This window comes from Pinus tabuliformis, chromosome X, assembly GCF_031772625.1.
Source record: "Pinus tabuliformis cultivar Carrire ecotype Pingquan chromosome X, CPIR1, whole genome shotgun sequence".
NCBI classification, from domain to species: Eukaryota; Viridiplantae; Streptophyta; class Pinopsida; order Pinales; family Pinaceae; genus Pinus; species Pinus tabuliformis.
In genome coordinates, this window is record NC_142308.1 from 806,294,222 (window position 1) to 806,314,042 (window position 19,821).

Here is a 19,821-nt window from a genome sequence, read left to right on the forward strand (position 1 = left end):
AGGGAGGTTTGGACTCCCTCTGAAATGTCAGTGTCCCCGCACTGACTACTCTAACAACTCTGTCATCACCGAGTACTACCTCTATATCAGTGCCACTCTCTGAAAACCCTGAGAAGTACTCATGGACTCCTGTCATGTGACGTGAAGCCCCACTATCCACATACCAGATACCCGAAGATGATCCGCCAATCGAGGGAAAAGCATGCTCCCTCTGAACCTATGTGACAGGTGATCCTGCACTAGAGGACTCACACGCAGTGAACCCAAACTCCCAGTCAAAACGATCTACAAAGTCCTCAACCTCTACTGAATCTGCCAAGCTCTGGTTCTTCCCCTTCTTCTTCTTCTTCTACGGACACACAACTACATAATGTCCCTTGTTTTGACAATTCCAACACTTCACCTTGGAATAGTCCTTTTGTGTGTTACCCTGTTTACCTTTACCTTTGCCTTTTCCACCACCATTGCTTGTGGAAGCCTGCTTCTTCCCTTTGCCTTTCTTGCCTCCTGCCAATAGTGCTACATCCTCATCCTTCTCAACTGGCTTGGCTGCCCCAAGATGACCTTTCCTGATCTCTGTCTGAATGCAATCATCCCAAAACCTCTCCCATGTGGGAAGGGTCTCACGTGCACAAACCCCATCATCAAAGTTCATCCATGAGTGGGGGAGGCCATTCACTGCAATCCGCACCAACTCAGTGGGTGGAATGACCTCTCCAACTGCTACCAACTCATCTTTCACATTAGTAATCTTTGTGAGATATCCAGCTGCACTATCATTACCCATCTTAATGGTCTTCAGCTTCTCCTTCAGGACCATTTTCCGGTTCTCATTGGTACTTTGGTAGAGATTGGACAATGCTGTCCACATCTCATGGGCATTTCCCTTTCCTCTCACATGAAGAATGCAATGGTCTTTGACTCTGTCTAGAATCAGTCCCTTACCCTTGTTGTTATTTTTATTATAAGCAGCCAACTGAGTAGCATCAGTAGGCACAACAATAAGGTTTTGTGTGGTATGCACCATAATGTCCCAGACTTCTGCCTCTTCAAAGATAATCTGCATTCTCTCCTTCCAAACGTTGTAATTGGTATGCCCATCCAACCTATCCCCCACCCTCAATCCCAATGACATCCTGTTGTCCTAAAACTGAAAAATAGCACTGCTGTACTAAAGATAAAACTGTTGTTTGTGAAAAATCAGCTTGCTGGAATTTTCTGAGTGAAAAATCAGCAGGCTGTAATTTTCCTCCTTGCTGTCCCAAACTGGACTTCAGCACTCAAGCTCTGATACCATGTAGAAATTTCTCATTTCCCACCCCAGTTTTCAATTTCACCTTATTTCTCCAAAATAGTTAAATGTCGTTTCCCATATCCATACATTCAACAACTGGAAAATAAATTTTGCTGAAAACACAAATTCTGGAAATATTGCAGAATGCTGAAAATGCAAAAATAAATATCAGCGCATACAAACAGCCATTCAACACATTTAAACACAGTGATTTTTGGTCAAGATGACCCTGGAAAAACCCCCTACAACTCTTGGGGAAAACTAGTTCGAAAGCTTCTTCTTATTTCTGGAAAATGCTTTTTACAATGAGAGAAATATTCAGCGAAAAATCAGCAAGCAAACTTTTACAACTTATCTCGTTTTCCGTGCCTCACAGCCAACTGAAAAAAACTTGCAAACAGAAAAATAGAAAAAAAATAAATGTTGTACACCCTCCTCGATTCTTGTGCCCAAATTTCAGCCTTCAATGCTGTTGTACGGACTGCCTAGAAAAGCATGCAAGCTGCCATAAATGCCGCTGTATGGTTTTCCTCGATTTTTGTGTAGAAAACCAGCAGTACAGCTGTACAGATTTCTGCATAGAAAAGCGTGCCAAGATACAGCCACTTTTTGTACGGCCTCCCTTGAAAAACGTGCTAGCAAACTTCAGATTTTCTGCTCCTCGATTTCTGTGCTAACTTGTTGTACGACCTCCTTGGAATCTGAACCAAAACTGTTGTACAGCCTTTCTAGAAAATCGTGCCCAAAATCTGCCTTTCACTGTGTGCTAACTCAACTGTACGGACTTGCTGAAACGCTGCCTTGGAATGTGTGCCAAGCTGATGCCTCCTTCTCTTCACTGTCCAGAAATCTCCCTTGCTCTCTTGCTCTCCTTCTCTCAATCTGCTCATGAAATAATTAATGACCTTTTCCTCCTTTCCCTCCTTTAATCTAACTCTAAGTGACTTTTGGGGAATCCCTAAATCCAATGGCTGAAATAGATTGAGATCTAGGGCTGAGATTAAATGTTCATTTAAATCTCACTTTCTATTTTTTTATTCACCCCACTTTAATAAAGACCCACTTAGTCATTTATGTCCAAAGTCACTTTTCCTTTCTAATTTTACATTGACTTTATTAAAGTCACTTTAAAATTATACTTTAGTAACTTTATCACTTAAAGTCACTTTTAAATTAAATTTGACTTTATAAAAACTATAAAGTCACTTTAGGAGAAAAATTAAATTCTTTTGGACACTTTTCCCTAGGCCAAAGATCAAAGCCTTAGGGAACCACCTGTCCTCTACCAAATTTTAACACATGTTGAGAGGTAATATACCCTCCCTCTTAACCACCAAGTCTCTAACCTTTGCCTTGCTCCTCAAGGATTTGCATGCATCTTGTAACTCAAGTGCATACAGGTTCTTGGCTAGCACACCAATCTATTTCCACTTTCCCGCTGTCACAAAATTTTCTAGAAAATGAGTTGATTTTAAATCAGCGGTATCTCCCTCATCTGAACTCCGATTCAGCCGATTTTTTTTTTTTTTTTGGTATTTTTCCACAAGGAATCCAAATCTGCTATTTATTTCTGAAACTTTTGTATAGAAATTTTCAGATCTTCTCTGCAAACTCTCGGCCCAAAACTCAAAAATTTGAAATCTCCTCTCATTACATTGTTCTTGTTTGATCACCTGTGCTCCAATACCATGTAGAAATTTCACCTGTAGAACAAACCGATATATGCAATGTCCTAAAGCATAATACTTGTTCTACTTCTACAAAACATTAAGCAGAAGCATAATCAAATTCATGAGCAACATCAACTAGAAACATGCATAACTGATCAAGAGAAATCAATCACACATAACACAGAATATATTACTGGGGAAAGCACCAGCATAAAACCCCAACACTTTATTATCAATCAAGTGGAAATCCTCTTCAACATACAAAAAGAATTAGCTCAATAGCTATCCTGCTCTCTCTGTACTCTGATGATCTTCAATCAGAAGGTGAAAATCATGGACTACCTAACCCTCAATATATAGGCCACATGTCCTCCAATCTCCTATAATAGATCCTTCTCCATGCAAGGAATACTTACTAGAAATATCCAAGCATCTGATAGTACATTGTCTCACATCTGATCGAAACTGGGTCTCTGACAGAACTGACATGCAACAGTTATCCATGAGTGAATCCTTAATTATATAAAATAATAGTTGTTAGATGCATGCAAGCATTAACAAACTATATTTTATTATTTTAACAACTTGTTAAAATAATATAACTGGACTTGACTAGTTAGAACTAAGTCAACTGATTCTCTCATTATAGAACTCATACTTAATTCCTCATTCAGTGGAGGAAATTAAGGATAAATTCCTCAATCAGTGGGACAACTCATGTGCATGCTCACAAAGACTTCAAATTCGAATTTCCCTAACTAATTAACTCAACTGAATTAATTAATTAATATTTCCAACTGCTATTAAGACCAAAATTAATTTTACTTCCTATAGATAGACTAGGGACTGCTATAAATAGGAAGGGACCCAAAAATGCTATTTTTAGAACTTTCTATTTTTAGCAATTTCACCTCTCACCCAATGTGGGCAATGACCTCACTGGCCAAACTACTATTTTTAGACATGCTATTTTTAGCAGTTCTATTTTTAGCACATTCTAAATTTAACATTTCTTGTTGCACATTTTTCAACAATGAGTTCATATTCTTCCACCATGGAATCAACCCAGACAGGTTGAGAAAATTATTCCTCAAATGAATAAGGCTTTGAGTCAATGAGCTCTATCATGAGAGCCATGTAACCAATGTATCTCTTAGGTGACCTCCTCTTCCTGTGTACTGATGTAGGGGATCCCACATTCTCCCTAGCATCCTACAACAATATATCAGCTTCTCTAGTTCTCTATCTCCCCTCTGTCGAATATTATGTTTGAGTGGGTACCTCCACTTTGCCTCGTGTCTACTCTGCTACATGTGGCTACTCCACAACCTCCTGAAGCTCATCCTGAGGCTCCTCCTTTGGATATAGAAGCTCTTGCTCTAGTGGGATACTCAACTCTCATTCCAAAGATCATCTCATAGCCTTCTCCTCATCGAACTTGACATCCCTCCTCACAATTTTGATCCTCAATGAAGTTAAATACACCCGGTAATTGTGCGAAGTTTTAGTGTATCCTACAAAAACTCTCAAATCTGTTGTAGGCTCAAGTTTCTTCCTCGAATCCTTGGAGACATGACAATAAACTAAAGCTCCAAAAATTCTGAAATGAGACACATCAAGCTTTCTCCCATAGAAAGCTTCCTCCGATGTGATCATACCAAGTATTTTATGGGGACTCTGGTTTTGCAAGTAGACTATAGTGTTGCATGCTTCCTGTTAACCATGCAATCCCTTCTATGGATAGAAGCAATCCCTCTAGCCCAATGTGTGGGTATAGTAACAACCGTCACAAAATAAGAAAACTTCCCTAACCTAAATTAGAATGATAAATGAGAAAGGGAGAAAGCCTACCTCTCTCCTATGCCCTTGACCTTTGATGATGATCCCAATCCCTTAGCTCTAAGGCTCACTCTTCGGTATTCCTTGTGTCTGAATACCTACAAGAGAGATCATATCATATGCATTACAATGTAATTTATACAACAGATCAAGGAGTATCGTACTAAGAAAACAATTATAGACAAGGTTATGGGAAGTAAAACATGCGTTGTATTAATGATTAAATCAAAGAGGGAAGCATACAACCGGTGCCTTCATGTTGAAGGCATCCTTCAAAATGGTTCCAATTCCAAGCCAAACTTACCAAGCTCTCCATTCCTCTCTCATCAAAATGGAAACATCTAAGCACAATTGAGCAGAAGAATGGCAACCAACAATGACCAACCCATTGAGCAATGTGAGGAATGGATTTATAGCGATGGAGAGGTGGTTAGAGATCCACCAAAGGGGGAAGAAGGTCCTTATCCAAAAGGTCATATCCCTAAAGGTAGGATCAAAGGCTCTAAATGGGAGTACTCGACCATATCTTCATCCAATAACTACCAGATCACCATTCTCGAGGCTTCTAGTAAGAGAATCTTATGCTCCATTTTTGGAGAAATTACTAGAAGAGGATCAACGCAGATTTTCCTATGAAAAGTCGCGTTGCCAACACTAGTCACTAGTTAGACAAATGTTTCCAGCACGAATTTGCCTACTAAAAGTAGCACTAGCCTTGAAAATTAGGGTTTTCACAAGTTTTTCCAAAATTACTTCAAGACATTAGTTCTCCATCTCTTCAAGGATGTATTGAGCATATCATTCATGGTGAATGAGTTTACACAACTTTTTTCGCTTTACAACATTTGTTACAACAGTGGCACAAAGGATGACACTTCAGGTATAGAGTTGGGAATGTGACAAAATATTGTGTAACAAATGCCCCCTAAAGCATGAAAGCAGAACAGGAAGAGATGGTTGAAGTGTTTTATCAGTTAAGGCAAGGAGCTTGTAAAACCACCATCAGGAGACCTACAAATCAAACATGACAAAATATATGACATCTCTGATATACACATATGCTTGATAATACATCTGAATAGGCATCAAAATATAATACATGAATCCACAGTATGGATGCAGCCATCTATCTGAAAGGATCATGTTTATGAATCCATGACATGGACACAGCCATCCGTATGAAAAGGATCATGTATAAAATCATATACTCAATAACTCCTCGCAACTTGGATTTTAACAAAAGAGATCCAGGGTCTTCATCTCTATCCCAACCAAAGTACGAATCTAACCATTTGAATAGATGTGTTGACGTCAAACATGGTAGAAACCACCTGATTACCAGTCAATAATTTAAATCGTTAACAAGCACAAGATAAACCACCAATAATGATGATGGCCCTCTAGGTACACCAACACAATCTGCAAGTGTGAATAGGTGATATAAAGTTGAACACTTGCATAATCATTCGATCAAAGGCCAATGATGTAAGCCTGTCGTCGAAAATGAAGAAATTTCCATTGAGGCAAGCAAGATCCAAGGTACTGAAAGGACATTTCTAAATCATCTTCCTAGATAATGAGTTGAAGTTGACAGGAAGTGATCCATTGAAGGAGGGCCATAATGTTTCCCACATCATCAACATGAAACATAGGATATCTCAAAATGATAGGAGTGATTCAGGATGGTTGCATAGAGGGTCAAATAAGTATAGGAAGACTGACTTTTACATATAGGACTTCTCTTGAACATGTCAGCGACACGACTTCGGAGTTCGATAACATTTAACCCAAAATGGGATCAGAGTTCATGGTGAAAATAGGGGTGATTGAGTCAAAGGAAAAAGGATTCCCCAAACCTAGGAAGGCAAGTGATGAAGTGAGGATAACCCAAACCCGACACGAGCAACAGATAAGTGTCATGTTCAAGAGCAACATGTTTCCTTTACATAAAATATAGGACATGTTTACTTCCTATTTTCCCCACTATCGCTAGCGAGTACCTCTTTATTTTTATTAACAAGCTTGAAGAGGATACCATATGCTTGTATTATAAGTTCATCATTCGGATGAATCCATCCTAGTAATTTTAACGAGCCCTAGGAAGGAGTAACTCGGTCTCATCATGGTGACTAGTCCTACGTTGTTTTAGTTTTACGAGTCCGACGGAGGGGTAACTCGACATCTTTTCATGTTTAGAGAGTTTGAGAAAGAGGCAAAAAGGAAACTCTAGATGTCCCTTTTCGTAGATAGTCTCTCGAATCTGAAAAGGTAGAAAACAATATCCAATAGAACCTCTTAGCCATGTTCGAATAAGGTATTCCTTTTTCATAGCTAGTCTATCTTAGTCTGGAAAAGGGTTAAACTTATACTGAGTAGACGTATTCTAATTTACTTTTACAAGTTTGAAAAGACAAGTGATCGACAATATTTTCATATTTTTGGAGTCTGAAAAGAGTTAAAAGAGGAATCCTCCTGGAGGAACAAGTGGTATAAAAGGATAGAAATTGGTTGCAGTTATGATGGAACTACTCAAAACATATAAAGGTCAAGAGTCTGGCTAATAAGACCACTCATCGCAGATGTTTCTCATTCAAGGGTAAAACAACCAAGTGAAAGCGTATGATCATCCAAATAGATGGTGACGATGGAATGAAAAAACCAAGGCTCATCCAGAAAAAACAGGCTAATAAAGATGGCAATCACGAGAGGTAAAGTGGGAATGGTTTCATTTTTACACAAGCGTGAAACATTGGAAACTATGCTTGAGTATACTTGAGGATGGTTTCATTTTTTCACAAGCTTGAAACATGAGAAAAACTATGCTTGGAATTGGTTTCATTTTTTCATAAGCTTGAAACATGAGAAAAACTATGCTTGGAATTGGTTTCATTTTTTCACAAGCTTGAAATGGAAACAAATTATGCTTGGATTTGGTTTCATTTTTACAGAAGCTTGAAACGAAAACAAGCTATGCTTGCTTTTGGTTTCATTTTTTAAAAATCTTGAAACAAAGATAAACTATGCTTGAGATGAGTTTTCATGCCCCCAGCATAATGACTCAATTCGAGGTACATGCTCCCCAAGATTCATTTCATTCACCTAACTAGACTCCTGGTTACTAATGGGTGGATTGAATGAAGGTACATTTATGAGGTTAAGTGAAAGACTCGACTGGGATTTTACGAGATCTAATCAAAAGACTCGAATTGGAAGGGGATTTGTTTCATTTTTTAATGATATTAACACGGGAAAAGAACCATGCTCATGACACCTTGTTTCATTTTTTATCGAGCTTGACACAAGTAAAGGAACCATGCCCATAACCTATTTCATTTTTTAATGAGGTTGACATAGTAAAAGAGCTATCCTCATAGCACCTATTTCATTTTTTAATGAGGTTGACATAGTAAAATAACTATCCTCATGACCTTGATCATGGACTATAAGAGACCATGGCTTCCATGAGTTTCTCATCAGATGGGAGAACAACACTCTGGAAGGGATATATGTCCAGGGATCCAAATGAAAAATCATGCTCTAATGCCCCTAGTACATGATGTACAATATCACCTACTAGATCATCAATATATGTAGGCATGGAACAGGTGGCCACATAATTAACCTATGGCGGGGTGACACCGCTTGCATATAAGAACCATTTAGGGATGATGGTTGATTGGGGGTTTATTTGGGACCAATGAATGTAAGTTGATCAATGATCACAATTCTTCCTTCATGCATGAAACATATCACACGAAAGAGAGTAGAGACAAGATCTCCCATGACATAAACATGGTCACGACCAAGGAATAGATTAAAATCTAAAGGGCCTTGGACAACCATCACATCCATATCGACATCCTTTCCTCCCAAAGTAATAGGTAACTTAGGAAGGATCCCTAACGGTTGACTGGTTCCTCTATTAAAATCTAACAGATTCTGGGTGATGGGGACAAGCTGAGGAGAACCTAAATCTTGCCAAGCAGTTGGGGACAAAATGCTAACAGATGCACGCTCATCTATGACTATGTTAGGTACGTCGATATTGCAAGCATGTATTGTAATCTAGAAAGTCACATAAGTCGAAAGATGATATCCTGCCGTTCGAATCCAATCAAAAGAAGTGACTAAAATACTTGGAGGGGTTGTCTTAAGAATGTGAGAGTTGCCCTCTTGCTCTATGGGAGCAAGAGAACTGCTCTCATGCACCTCAGGAACTAGAGGATTTCCCTTCAGCTCATTCAAAACTGAAGAAAAGAAGAACCTGAGCAGTATGAGGTTCACTCTCTACCGGAAAGGTATGGTTGACTAAAGGTGGAGCCAAGTCTACCGTTTTCTTAACCAATGGTTGGTCAGAAATGGACTCGTGAGACTCGTTTTTAAAGAGAGCGAGGTTGACCAAAGATGGATTTCGATCAATCACTTGATCAACTAGCGAAGGATCAGGGGAAATCTTTTGATAACCAATCGTAAGATATGGTTGGGAAGTTGTAAGGTTTTCCAACTCTTTGGAAACCTCATCCAGAAGAGGGAAAAGGTGAATGGGATGATTACCTTCACACAACTTACAGGGAAATTTGACTTTTCTGTTTTTCCCATGGACCTTATTATTACTAGTTAACGGTTTATCACTAGCATGATCTCTAGAGGCTAATGACAAAGGTTGATGTGAACCTATGGACCACACTTCTATGATCTTGGGAATACCAGGAAAATTTCAAATAAGGTTGTCACCCTTACATAACATGCAAGGGAATTTTACTTTCTGAGGTTGGTTGGAAGGCTTTTCAACATCAGCGGCATCAGTAGAATCAACTACTTGGTTTCCCCCTTGCTTGTTTTTCTTTTTCTTTTTCATCCTCTCCTTCTTCTTAGTAGCTTCCTCGTTAATAGAATCTAGACTTTCACCAAGTGAAGAGGAAGAATGGGGTGAAGAAATAGGTGAATAAGGTGAGGAGTAAACTTTAGGATCAACATGAGGTTGATGTTGTTCAGGTGAAGGAGAACTCAGTTGAAAACTAGTTTGGACATTCGGAATCACCGAGGTCGAAAATAACCAAACTGGTAGACCAATGGTCAATCTAGACATGGATAATGTTTCCATATAGGGAGTACAATTATTTCCAAAAGAAGGAAAAGGACTATGATTCTGATCAGAGGGTTTTCCTTGACTAGTAGACTCAGGAAACGTTTCCATCAATGTCAACCTAAGATCTACTAAGGAGTATTTCCATAGGAATGATGTTGTTCCGCGGTCAATTAATTGATTTTAGAAATTAAAAAAACAAAATAGAAGAGGGGTAGCTAGGCAAGAGTGTTTACCAAGTATCCATTAACCGCAATATACACCTTAGCCGAAACCAAGGACTTACGGCAATCATTCTCCCTAAATGTTGTGTTCGATGTATCATGTTTACAAGGTGGCTGACTCAATTACCTATGGCTAAAGGATAGCAACCTAGTGCAATATCCCAATATATACGTGACTGTACAGGGAGCACAAGTCTATGCTATCATTGTCTAATGCATAACCATTCGATGAGAGCATTCCCATATACTTGCCATATGTGGAGCGCCTCTTATATACCCGAGAGTATTGGAGAACGATCTTATATACTTATGTAAGTGGAACGAGATTTCACCCCTAGATACAATGCTGGAAAGTAATAACAACTGCTACATTTATAGATGTCGAAACACATCTCTAGCCTATACCTCTAAATTTTTGTGTTAAGTTCCAAATGCTCCTTAGCTTAATTCAGAAAATTTTCTTGTCGTTCTTGAATTATGTTCCAATTTTTTGGCTCAAACGATGTCACCTGAATCCTAAATGCAATTATATGTGAAAAGGAAAATTTTCACTTCAATGAAAGCTATTCTAATAAGGGAATAGATTCAAACAATGATGCAACAATGAAGAATGCAGTAAACAAAGCTTTCCTAACTAGAACTTTCACTTTCACTTTCCAAATGCAATTCCAAAAAGTAAAAATGATTTACACTTTTCCTAAGATGCACTTATATGAATTATGCTTTTATTTTCGTTTTGAATGATTTAATGCACCTAATGCACTCTTTAGATTTTAATCACTGAATTATCTATTTTCAATGATGAATCTAAAAAAAATAACTTTTCAATGCAACTAATCTAATGCATTTTTACGAAAAGTAAAGTTTTGAAACGAAAATTAAATAAATGCAAGATCAATTTATTTTATGATTGAGAAATAACTACTAATGCTCAATCAATAGCAGCTCAATATTTTCCCAATCATATAAGCAGCAAACAATGATTTTAATTGACTTAACATCAAAAACTCAATCAAAATTTCACTTTTACCACTAAAAGGATGGGATTGGCTTTTGCACGCCACAAAGGAATTCAAAGCAAACAAACAGAAAATGTTGCACGCAGAGGGGGGCAATGACCTCAGAGACCATGACACACTAGATTTTTCAGCAGCAACCCTACAAATTCTCACATTCAAGGACCAACTCTACTTTATATAGCAAAACCCATGCTGACGGGATCATCGATGCTACTTTTCATAGCAAAACCTATGCTAGTAGCACTACTTTTAATAGAAAAACCTGTGTTGGTCTTCGGCGTGGGTAAATAGTGGAAGATAGGGTTTCCAGCGCGACTATACAGGGAAAATCAGGCGCTATCAGTGTGATTATTACTGATAAAGCACGCGCTAAGCGAGAAAATTTTAGGAAAAACAAGAAAGACTCAGGAAGAAATTATAAACCCGACACCCTAAGACACCAACAATTCAGAGTACATATTGAAAATAAATCAAAACAAAGGGTCATTCAATGGTTGTCCAAACTTAACGAGAAGGAAAAAAATGAAAATAGGATGAAAAGGGTGTAGGCTTCCCTAGCGAAGTCACCAATTTGCTAACCAAGCAATCCCTTCTACGGATAGAAGTGATCCCTCTAGCCCAATGTGTGGATCTAGTAACAACCATGACAAAACAAGAAAAATTCCCTAACCTAAATCAGAATGATAAATGAAAAAAGGAGATGGCCTACATCTCTCCTCTCCGCTCGACCTTTGATGACAATCCCGGTACCTTAGCTCTCAGGCTCGCTCTTCACTATTTCTTGTGTACGAATACCTGCAAGAGAGATCAAAAGACAACAAAAAGAGAGATCATAGGATATGCATTCCAATGTAATTTATACAATAGATCAAGGAGTATTATACTAAGAAAACCATCATAGACAAGCTTATGGGAAGTAAAACATGCTTTGTATTAATGATTAAATCAAAGAGGGAAGCATACAATCGGTGCCTTAATGTTGAAGGCCTCGTTCAGGATGGTTCCAAGTCCAAGCCAAAATTAACAAGCTCTCCTTTCCTCTCTCACCAAAATGGCAGCATCTAAGCACAATTGAGCTGAAGAATGGCAACTAGCTATGACCAATCCATTGAGGAAAGTGAAGAACGGATTTATAGTGATGGAGAGGAGGTTAGAGATCCACCAAAGGGGGAAGAAGGTACTTATACCAAAGGTAATGTCAATAAAGGTAGTATCAAAGGCTCTAAATGGGAGTACTCGACCATATTTTCATCCAACAACTACAAGCTCGTCGTTCTTGAGGCTTCTAGTAAGAGAAGCTTCTGCTCCATTTTTGGAGAAATTGCTAGAAGAGGATCAGTGCAGATTTTCCTATCAAAAGTCATGCTGCCAACGCTAGTCACTAGTTAGACAAAATATCAACAACAAGAATTTTCCTACTAAAAGTAGCGCTTGTCTTGCAAATTGGGGTTTTTCACAATTTGTTCCATAATTACTTCAAGACATTAGTTCTTCATATCTTCAAGGATGTATTGAGAATATAATTCATGGTGAATGAGTTTACACATATTTTTTATCTTTATGGCATTTGTGACGATAGTGGCACAAAGGATGACACTTCAGGTATAGAGTTGGGAATGTGACAAAATATTGTGTAACACTTCCACCCATAGATGTAATGTTAGCCCCTGATCATGCAACATGGCTCTTACTTCTCCCTCTATGCTCTCGTTCTTCCTTTTAGCTACCCCATTTTTTGTGGGTTATAGGATGTTATTAGTTCTCTCTGAATACCTTCTTTGGCACAAAAATCCTTGAAGTAATTTGAAACAAATTCACGTCCACTGTCACTCTTGAGAGCCTTCACCTTATTCCTAGTCTCCATCTCAACCAATGCTTTGAATTCAACAAATTTTGAGGAAATCCACCCTTCTTCTACATGAAGAAGATCCAACATTTTCTAGAGAAATCATCAATAAAAATAAAATAGTACTTTTGTTTTGTTATGGAGGTTGTAGAAAAGGGTCCACAAACATCAGAGTGTGCCTACTCCAAGATTGCATCTACTCTTCTATCTCGTCCATGAAAAGTGGATTTGACATATTTCCCCAATGTGCATCCCTTGCAGACACCATGTTGGTCAAGGGAGCCATTAGGAATTCCACTAGTAATTTATTACATGATTTTTAAGGCATCGTGGTGTAGATGACCCAATCTTCTGTGCTAGACTTCTCCAACATCTCAATTGTGCACCTTTTGAGCCTTGATGCTCAATTTAGTGCAATCTCCCACCTCAAGTTTGTATAGGTTCTTCACTCGAACTCCAACATGCTTCACTTTCCCAGTAGCTATGTGTCTCAAAAAGGATTTCCCTTTACTGAAAATAACACCATAGCATCTTCCTCCAATACTACTACAAATACCAAGTTCTTCTTCAGCCTAGGTACAAACATAACATCTTTGAGGCAAAAAGGAGAGGATTTCTCCCTCTCAAAGGTCATAGTACCAATTCCTATAGCATTGTACCTCCCGTCATCCAAAATTTCAATATGCATCTAGAGATCCTTCTCCTTCAGGCTATTTAAAAACTCCTTGCACCTTGTCATATGGAACGAGGCATCAGAAACAAGGTACCACACACTCCCCATAATAGTGTTGGTCATGCATGCTATTAGGGTGAAGTATAATTCGAATTGTGAAGTGAATGCTTCACCTCCTTCTTCTCCTGAAGGCTTCTTGTTAGACTTCTTGTGCGAACATTTTGTTGCATAGTGCCCATTTTCATGGCATTAGAAGCATTTTATCTTGCTTAATTCTTTCTTATTTCCATTATTTTGGCTTAATCAGGTTTTATTTGGGTCTTCTTTCCTTTTGCGGTCTTCCCCTTTCCAACCAAGGCAAAATTGTCTTCATTCTCTGCTATGGATGAAGTTCCATCACTGGAATTTCTCTGGAACTATTCTTGAACCAAATCAGACCAAAACCTTTCCCAATTTGGTAATTTTTCCCTTCCATTCACAGATTCCTGGTAGTTTTGCCAGGATTTTGGAAGGCATAGAAGAGCTAGGCTCACCAGGTCATCTTCTAAAACATTCACCCCAACCCCTCCAAGCTCATCTCGAAATTTTGTGAACCTGGAGAGATATTTTGGAATAGTGTCATTCTTTTGCATCCTAATGTTTCGAAGTTTGTCTTTCAAGGCCAATTTTATATGGTCACTTCTATTTTTGAATAGCCCAGCAGTGTCTTCCACATAGAAAATGATGTCCCTTTGCCATGGAGATTTGAGACCACATGGTTTCTCACACCTTCTAGAAGAATTGTTGTGCATCAAACTGATGGAGTTTTGCAATGTCAGTTTTAACATATTCTAACACACCATTATCATCAAGCACTGCGTCCATTCGATCCTTCCATGCTATGAAATTCGAGCTACCCTCCAGGGCATACTCCAATCTCAGTACGTTGAAAGACATTCTCCCAATCCTGAAGAAAATCCGCTACATTAAAGCTGCAAATTTGAAATTCTTAAGGGACAAGTTCGAAATACTTGTTCTAATGTGATTTCAAGGTTCTACTACCATGTATAAATTTGATAGAAATTACAACTTCTCAATATTTCAAAGCCTAAAAAAGCAAGAGATACAATCCTACTCTATTGATCTGCAGAATGGAAATCACAATTTAGAACAACATGCATTGACATGTGACAAGAAAAACCACAAGTACGCAGTGATTTATAGGGGAACCCAACTGGGAAAAACCCCTCAAGCCTCTTTGCCATAATTAGTTGAATAGAGAAACTATTACAATTGCTTTCTCCAACTCTGAGCACAACCTAAAAAAGAATAATTGTTCTCTCTGTTGAATCAGAAACTTGAGCCAACACTTAGCCAATTATCTACTCCTCTAGACTCATATTTCCATGTGCAAATATGAGAAAAATCGAGCTCCTAAACAATAGGGAAGTCCCTATTTCCTTTCACAATTCCCAAGGAATTGATCTCTTGACTTCATGCAATAAATGTACACTCAACTAGTATACAACTCATGTTACTTTCTGAATTCAAGCTTTTGTGATCCATAATGAATCAAGAAAAGTATTTCGGTTGAACTCACATGAGAGAAATGTTTGGCCGACACATTTCGAACCAATAAGTGTGGTTCATCATCAGGACCAGAGGAAGAAGCAAACCATGGTAAATAATTAAATAGAGAGCAATGTAGAGACCATAATTTCAAGTAATGGCTATATTTGAACAATAATATTTAAATTATGATACTAATTTATTAATATATTAAAAACAAATATTATTAAGTAACGATTATATTAAACGATTAGTTTTTGAAAAATAATATTTAAATAAATTTATTAAAATCAAATATTATTAAAAAGTTCTATTACTGGTAAATAATCGAGAAAAAAAAATCAAACTCCAAACAAGGAGGGAAGTCAAACATTATAAAATGGCCTTATCTCCTCCACCTCAGCTTAGTAATTTGAATTCCATGTATGCATGAGCTATTTTGGGTTGATTGATCAGTTAACTGGTAGATCTCTAAGTTAGACTATTGTCCCACTACACAACTGACCTTCAACTGAATCTATCAATAGTTAGAGGTCAGTTAACTGAATACAATTGAAAATAATTGTACTAGATTGCTAAAATTTAGCATTCAACACATGTATAACTGAACTCCAGACCCCTAACTCAAATTTACTGAGCTAACTAAGTGACCAGAGTCATGTCACACTAGTTAATTGTCTCCAAGTTAACTAATTGATGTGGAAATTCGATTTACTCAATTTGATTACGACTAAAGTCAAATTGAGTCTTTCTTTCTACATTTTTTAACACGTTCATTGCTACAAAGAATACATAAATTTATTTCCATAAGAGATATTACAAATATTCACTCCCAAAAGTTTTATTTATTTCTCAATAGAGCTTGTGCCAGGAGTAGTGCATGTGTCTAGGGTACCTTACAAGATGAGCATACATGAATTGGCGAAATCGAAGATACATTTGAAAGAGATGTTGGACAAAGGATATATAAACCCCAGTGTGACTCCATGGGAAGCACCAACATTATTTTTCAAGATGAAATATGGCACCCTAAAATTATGCATCAATTATAGACAATTGAATAAGATGAAAATCAAGAACAAGTACCCATTTCCCAAGATCGATGACCTCTTTATTACCTAAGAGGTGCCACAATAGTTTCAAAGTTAGACATGAAGTATGGATATAATCAAATTAGGATCAAGGATGAGGACATTTAAAAAACCGTATTTAGGAATAGGTATGGGTATTACGAGTTTATGGTGGTTCCATTTCAACTTACCAATGCACTCGCTACATTTATGTGCCTAATGAACAATATCCTCATAAAATAGTTGGATAATTTTTGTTGTATTTTATAGGTGATATCCTACTATATTCAAAGACCAAGGAGGAGCGTGAGAAGCACATTAATATGGTACTACATTCCCTAAGAGAACATTGAATATATTCCAAATTCAATAAGTGTGATTTCTTTCAAAGATGGGTACACTATTTGGGTCATGTAATTTCAAAGGAAGGAGTTGCATTAGACCCTAAGAAGATCAAGGAAATCATGGATTGGCCTGCACCTCATAATGTAACAAAGGTGAGATCATTTATGGGATTGAAAATATATTATAATAGGTTCACCCAAATATTTTCAAGGATTGGCCATACAATCACTTCACTATATAGAAAGGGAATGATATTTGTGTGGATAGTAGAGTGCAAATAAATCTTTTAGTGGGTGGAGCATATTTTAACTAATAAACCCATCTTGAAGATTATAGATCCAAATAAAAATTCCTTAGTTTGTACAAGTGCTTGCAAGAAATAATTTTTGAATTTCTCATCCAAGAGGGACATATGACCAGTTATGAATCTGAGAAACTAAATGAGCATGAGAAACACTATTTAACACAAGATGTAGAACTTGTAGCCATTGTACATGCTTTAAAGATGTGGAAACACTAGCTGCTTGGAGGAATATTTGTATTAATTATAGATTAAAGTAGGTTGAAATACTTGTTTGATCAACCTTGTTTGAATGCTAGATAAACTAGGTGGATGGATCTCATCAGTGAGTTTGATTTTGAAATCCGACATGTTAAAGGAAAAGGGAACTAAGTGGTAGACACATATAATCAGACAACGCAAACAAAACATATGGTAGCTATTAGCATATGTGAATAATATATAAAAGAAAGGATTAGAGATGCCATATAGGGTGATGAACACTTCAAATATGTGAAGGTGTGCTTGGAGAAAAATCCCAAGGGGCCAAGGTGTGAAGGATATCAAGTAATAGAGGACAATTTATTGACATAGAATATAAAATTGTACATACCGAATTTAAAAATCTTGAAGAGGCTTATAATAGATGAACCCCATCAGATGTTTTATTCAAGTCACCCAAGTAAACAAAAGATGATAACGATCACAAGAAAGTTATATTACTGGCTTGAGATGAAGAAAGAAATTGTTGAATCCATAGCTAAATTTTCAGAATGTCAACATGTTAAAGTTAAGCATAAGCATCCAACAAGGTTGTTGCATTCCATACAAATTCCAAAATTGAAGTGGGAATTTATATATATGGACTCCATAGCTAGTTTACCAAGGAAACCCAAATAACATGATGCAATCATGGTAGTGATGGAAAATTTGAGCAAGAAAATTCACTTCATTCCTGTGAAATCCACCAATAAAGAAATGAGCATTGCCAATGTTTTTATGAATTAATATTTTCAATTGACAATCATATCATATTGGGATGCCAAGTTCACTTCAAATTTTTGGAAATATTTATTTGCAAGTTTTGAGACACAATTTGCTTGAGTGACCTTTATGTTTCTACCCTTTGTTGATTGACTGAATTTTCCTTTGATGACATCATAATTTGGCTCAATGATGGCTAACTACAAAGAAAATTAACACATAGCTAAGCCTTTGGTTGGGTGGAGAGTAGCTCACCCTTCATCAATTTCTAGCAATTCTAAAATGAAATCAGATAAGTGAATTTATCATTTAGAATTGTAATTTGTGATTTACTTGAAATTATGTGATTATTGCACATTGATAAGTAATGGGATATTATTTCCTATTGAATTAAATTTTGGGAATATATATAAATGGATGCAAGTTGGATCTTGAATAAGAAAGAGTATAACATCTAGAAATATATTTGAATCAATTAACACTTGAAACATCATGGTTGTGAAAAGCATTTTGCAAGCAGATGTTGTCGCTGAAGTGGGTGGAGGAACTCAACCCCTCAGATTCTTGGGAAACCAATATGGTTGGTTGGTACTGGAGAATTGTTGAGAATGCAACAAGATGATGGAGCTTAGTGGAAAGAAGTCGCCTTCACTAAGTGGGCCCGCAGGCTATTTTTGGTGCAAAGTCTATTTTTAGACTATGCCTATTTTTAGACATATGGATCATGGTCTATGAGTTGCAGGATGCTATTTGTGAATGATTGGTCATGTCAGTAAAAAGATGGACTTCTGTTTTTAGACATATGGGCGGTTTCTATTTTTAGACTACCAGGCTAAAAATAGAATAGTCGAATATTATTGTCTCATAATAATATTTGGACTATAAACATTATATTATTCTCTTGGAGCACTTTAGTTTGAGCTACAGATGTGGCACATGTAGCTGTCAGAAGGAAATACGCTTTTCTTATGGGTCAGTTGAGCTATTGCATGCAGGACTTCAGTTAGAACTCATGTGGTTGAATTTCGGTGGAGTTGATTGTGGAGTTGATGGAGTTGCGTTCAGTTTGACTTGGTTGAACTAGTTGTATTTTAGTCTAACTAAAGAATACACTAGTGATGAGTTATGTGAATTAAATATTAATTAATTCACTAATTATTAACTCATAAAGCAACTGAAGAATACATCAGTTAACTCAGTGCATGTACAGTTCAGTGGAGACAGGTGTTAGAGGTTTAGATTGCTATCAGTTATGACTATAGTGTGACTATAGTGGTGCATGTGATTTGCACCTGCATGGATGGAGATTGCCCATGAGGCTTGCGTAGTATACCAAGGGAATTCGTTTTTACAGAGTGAATGATTTCTCTTGCAGATTGCGTAGTGGAGGCAGGCAAAGCAGTGGAGGAGATTTGAGTTGTGATTGTTAAGATCTGAGCTAGTTTTGTGTGTTACAGGTGGAGATAGTGCTGGATACTTGAGAGGAGTATTGTACTATGTATTGTTACATGTTATCTATCATTATAATATACAGATAGTGTGGGGTTTTCAGCTATATGCTTTCCCCGGGTTACATACTGTGTTAATGTGTGCATGCGATTGATGTTTCATTGTTTTTAATGCTTCTAAATTGATGATCAACGTAGAGGAGGTTATGTATTGTGCATGTATTCCGCAATAGTGCATAATCGGGATAATCTCTGTGAATAAGTGATTAATTATTCAAAATTTCTACATGGTATCAGAGCTGTTGATCATCAGATCTACTATTCAGAAAGTGTTTACAATTTGTTTCTTCAGGCAGAGTCTGTAATCGGGCCACGTAGCCTCTGAATTCATCCTTCCTTTGGAAGGTGAGATATCCGGTAAAAGCCCATACATTTAATCTTTGTACGAAATATACTTTGTTCTCACGAATTCTAGATCAGAGGCGGTTGAGTTGT